The sequence below is a fragment of the Orycteropus afer genome, unplaced genomic scaffold (genome assembly GCF_000298275.1).
Source record: "Orycteropus afer afer isolate SDZICR_OR568_19922 unplaced genomic scaffold, OryAfe1.0 scaffold00128, whole genome shotgun sequence".
NCBI lineage: Eukaryota > Metazoa > Chordata > Mammalia > Tubulidentata > Orycteropodidae > Orycteropus > Orycteropus afer.
The window spans coordinates 3030878-3036375 of record NW_006921715.1 but is presented as its reverse complement, the minus strand read 5'-3'; positions in this window follow the sequence as shown (position 1 = coordinate 3036375).

The window sequence follows — 5498 nt, the reverse complement described above, 5'->3', positions numbered from 1 at the left end:
TGGGATGGAGTTCCTGCAGGCTGAGAAGATGGGAGAGAATGGGGGATGGCCAATCCTCCGTTCACCAAGGAGGTGTGGGGTATAAGTGTAACAAGGGGAATTTCACACCTTTTCAGTTGTCAAGGTCCAGAGTGTCCTCGGAGTTACTCGGATATCTTCTGGAGGCTAGAATCTGAATTCCAGGCGCTGGCTCTCAGGGAGGTTTCTCTCTCCATGTGGGCTCTGTGGGAAGGTCCTGGACTCTTCTGGTACTTTTGGGGCCACCGACCTCCCAACTCCCTACTTATAGAAGCTGACAAGTCCAAAGTTCTTGGATCAAACGTCAAGCTGGAGGCTTTTCCTGACTCTTGCAGCTGCAGAGTCCTTGCAGGGACTGAGGAGCTCAAGGTTGGCAGGTAGTATACAGGTAGAATGGTTGGGCATAGGATAGTAATAACAGTAGTAATAAAGGTGGACGTGATGACTTGGTGGTGCCTACCAGCCCAGAATAGCACTGAAGTCTTAGAATGCCTCACTTCATGGAGCCCTCTAAGCCTCAAAGCCAGGCCAGAGCTTCGTGGGGAAACCTCCTCCTTTGTCCTTCAGGCACGCAGCTAAAGGACATTCTCCATACTCTCATCGGTCAGGTTGCACCACAAGATCTGCCAGTGGAATGTGGCTGGAAGTGCGTCCTCCCTCCCTGGCTTGTCCAGTGAAACCAATGTGTTATCCTCCATATTCTCTCTATCTGCATGCTGGCTGGCCAGATGGAGATGACCCTGTGGGTAACTCTGAGGGCCCATGGCAGGGAAGAGGCCCAGGAGGTTGGAGCCTGGATCACTAAACAAGTTCCTATGGAGAACACAGTACTTCCTTCCTGATCCGGGTACCTCACTGAACATTGCTATAACCCAGGGATCAGTATTAGCCACTGAGATTGGGGAAGTTGTCCAGCAACTGGTATTATTAGTTTGAATAAGACAGTATCCTTAACCTAGCAGGAAAATTGATTTGCTCAGACTTCACAGCTGAGAAAGGCAGACCCATGCTCCCTGGACTCCCCCACCCACGCTCATTACACCAGCAGAGCTGCACCATCACACACAGATCCTGCCAGCACGTTTCACGTGAAGTGATTGCCGTGAAGACAAACTTGGCTGTCCCACCTGGGCTCCTCCTAGAATCCTTCCCACAGTGGCACCAAGAGAGGGAACTCAGGCAAAGGTTGCTGGATTCCTGTTTGGCCAAGGATCATGCTGATCCACTCCAAGGCTGGCATCCCCTGGCTCCTGGGCCAGGATTGGATGTGTGAATCCCAGTGGGATGCTGGCTACAAGGCATTCCAGTGGCATTGGACAGGGCTCTGGGGGAGTCAGACGCCTGGCAGGGAGATGTCCCTGGGAACCACAAAGATTAGTTTCTTGGAAGGACACACTGTGTTGTGATTTCAGGGTCATACATGGATAGGTGTCTGTGCTATGTTAGTGAGTATGTCTGTGTGCATACGCACAGTCAGCTCAGCCCGTGTACATTGCCACACATTCATATATGAATGTGGATGCCTGGGTGTGTATGTGAATATTACGGAAATATGTGTATGGAATAAGGGGAAGACCCTCAACAAGATGAGTTGACATAGTGGCTGCAGCAACAGTGCAAACAGGGCAATGATTGTGAGGGTTGTGCATGACCAGCAATGTTTCATTCTATTGTTCATGGGGTCACTATGAGTTAGAACTGACTTGAAGGCACAACACTCAACAACATCGACATATGTATATTTACAGACACATCCATGCTCCTTAATATGTTGTGGTATGGTGTTGTCAAGTCGATTCTGACTCATAATGCCCTTACAGAACATGTCAGAGCTGCCCCATTGGGTTTCCAAGGCTGTGATGTTTATGGAAGTCGACTGCCTCATGTTTCTGCAGAGCCAGTGGGTGGGCATGAACCTCATCCCTTACAGTTAGCAGGAGAGCTGGTAGCAATTGCACCACTAGGGCTCCTTGCATTTCATACACACATATGCAAATACGTAAAACAGTGTCCACCCATGTCTCTTTCTATTGTGTGTGCTGTGTTCTTTAAGTTTACACGTCCAAGGACTGCAAAGCCCCATCTCACAAGTGGAAATGGAGCTAGTTTCTCTAACAGTTTTGAAAGCCACCAAAACTCCACACCAAAGTCTAGCTTGGGGACTTCAAATAAACAAAAATGGCTCACTAATGCAGCTGCTTGTGTGGGAATTATTGAAAACCCCATGACTCACCAGTGTGTTCTGATCCCCGCTTCATTTGGGGGTGAGTGAGGCGGGGGCTTTTGTGGCTGCCAGCAACAGCAGTCGGCTCCGGCCAGCCCACCTCAGGCCACCCAAGTCTGCTCTCAGCACAATTGATAGATCTGTTTTGACAAGTTCTATTAAGTACAAAGGCGGGCAGGGGGGCAACATGTGGAGTTGATAGAGGAGGAGGTGGGAAGGGAGGCTGCAGTGTGAGGCCTGCTGATGTTGACAGAACTTGCTCCGTCATCTTTACGGAATTTCAGGAAGAGTTCTGGCACCCATCATGTTCCCAAGGGCACGGCTCTCCCAGTTCCTGGCACTGTCTCCAATCGCCTGAGAGAGCAGGGGTTTTCTAACACTGTCATTGGCTGTCTTTATTTCTGCTGAGTCACCAGCAAGGCCAACTGAAAAAGGCATTGCTGGAGCCATCCCCGGCTGTGTGGATTTCAGTCCCTCTCCACCCACTCAAGCCCTCCTTGGACCTGTTTCCAGAATCTTTCCCAGGAGCAAAGTTGGCAAGCACACCTGAGCAGATGCCGCTCAGGTTCGCACCATCTTGAGCATGTCCTCGTCATCTCCAGAGCTCCTAAACAAGGTTCGGCAACAGCAAAAACAAACACCATTTTACAACCTCCTTGGATGCACTTCCAAAATGCAAAAGCAATTAATCAGTCACCTCCTCAAGATGCTGCTCCAAGTGGCTGCTGCCTTTGACATGGATCTCGGCTTTGATGGAGCCGAAGAAACAAGTGAGAGAGCCCGAAAGTGTAATGGGCTTCAATTATTTATTTGTTCAGGAGACGAGGGAGTAGAACTTGAGCTATAAGCACATAGATAATCCATCTAAGACCCTCCCAACAGTGATGTCTTTAACTCCCTGCCTGCACATTCTGCTAGGAATGCAATGGGCAGTTTCATCAGGTCTGGCATGGAGCCAAAGGTTCCATGTGCGCGCGTGCGTGTGTGTGTGTGTGTGCGTGCACGCTCACACATGCACATCCATGTTTGAGCCAGCCATATTTGGGGTAACTGAATATCTTTGCACCTTTCACAAAGACTACCGTTTCTAATTGCTTCCCATCAGGGCCATAGTGCCAGTAATCATCTTTGTGCCAATGTGCCAAGGTTATCATCTTCATAATTGATTGTAGGCAAGGAAGTCATGTGTAGCCTAAGTTATTCCCAGCCTTGAACTTTGTCCTCAGTACTTTATTAAGCACATGGAAATATCTTGATGGATCTTTCATCCCAGGAAATTTACAACAGCAGTTACCAGGCCCTTTATAATCCATGGGCTGACAATGTGAGTGGTGGCTGGACATATTTTCCTCCTGAAAATACTGATAAGTGAAGGGAAATCCAAATGCTTATTTACATGCAGGGTTTCTTTAAGAAATGAACTCTGTTGAGGTAAAATAGGGGGATACTTTTGTCAAAGTTTGCACAGACCTTTGTAACTGGAATTTCTTCCAAACTCTTCTTCATGTATACATATAGCTCAAGATTCTGTTCCAAAGCCACCTGTGACAGTCTAATCTAGTTTCTTTCTATGGACAAGGTCTCCTCCTACCCTGAATTCTCACCACACTTCATTTATGCCCATTTTCTTCAGAAGTCATTTTGTCTCATCTACATTTCCTAACCTTGTTCTGAAGTCTAATTTCTTCAAGAGAAGAGTCCATGTTCTGTTTACCTTGTGATAACACTGTGCTTAGCTGTTGCTTAGCCAACATTTGTTGCATGGATGGAAGGGTGGATGGGTGGATGGGTAGACAGGTGGGTGGATGGATGGATGGATGGGTAGGTCAGTCAGCAGGTGGGTGGATGAATGGCTGGGTGGGTAGATGGATGGATGGATACATGGATAAATGGATTAATACAATTTCTTATATTTTGTCACTTTACCTATACACCAATAACTCAGAACAGTAACTTACTTTGATGTGGACTTTGATATCTTTCTGAGAAACTACCTTTGAGAGAAGAAACTAAATATGCCCAGCTGAACATTAACTAAGTACTTAAAACAGGAGTGGGTCCCTCCTGGCTGGAAAGTCTCACATGCTATGAAACCAAAGGAGTCATGGAGCTTTGTAATAACTCAGAAGAGCCAATTCCCCAATGCTAGGAAGGAAGGCAAGGCAGACAAAAAGGGCAGTAATATAAAAGAAATATGGGAAGATATGGGTTTGGGGTCCAAATTCATGTCCCAAGTCACAGCATGAAGACTGCAGTGATGACAGAAGTCATGCTGGGCAGATTCCACGGGGCAGGAGATGAGCAGGAGGGAGCTCCCCGAGTACCTTGGAAATAGCCAACTTGCTTTGAATCTTGCTGTATGTATTGGCTGGACATAAGACATGGGTGGAGTAGCCTTGGTTAATGGGCCAAAGAAGAAGCAGAGAGAAGCCTAAAATTGTCTAATACTCAAATTCCACCTTGGCATTTTCCTTTCTAAGTATTTGGCCATCTCTTGTTTTTTCCCTGTATACTTCTTTCAAATAAAACCTCAATCAAGGCTATAATTTAAGTTCTTCCAAATAATCCTTAAGTGATGCACAATTTGGGAAAATGCCATCATGGAACTCACATTTCTTCAATTTGTAAGTTCTGGGCCACATGAATAAGACATTAAAGCAAGTGACCACCAAACCTCCCTAATTCAGACTGATTATCTGGAGGACCTTCTGGCTGAATGATGAGAAATTGGATCTAGAAAATATTTTTAAAGAAATTCATTTTTATTGCCTTCAAGGACAAGCGCTAACTCCAAGTAGGCTAGCATGCAGTTAAGTAGCGGCCCTCAGAGGATGAGGTTTAATGAAGAGATAAGAATGGTCTGTAATTAGTTTATCACTTATTTGTATGGCAAAGGGTGCTTTGGAGGTGCTTGAGAATGCTTGAAAACAGTGTGTACTCTTAAGTCATTTCAATACTTACCCAGAAATTTGTTTATACAACTAATTTGTTTAGTGAAGCCATTGCTTCAGCTCAGGCTCCAATCTACTCACCCCACTTTTGAAAGGGAGGATGGGCACAGCAATAAGGTCTCACTTGGCTTCTAAACCAACATGAGGAGATGAGGAGTGAGGGCACTTCCTGGGAGGGGTGTCAATCCCCATTGGCAAGGAAGCTGAAAAAGACACTGGCCTTCAGATGGGTATGTGCCACTCAGTAAGCTACCACGTGTGCCATGTCATCTTCAGATGGGTATGTGCCACTCAGTAAGCTACCA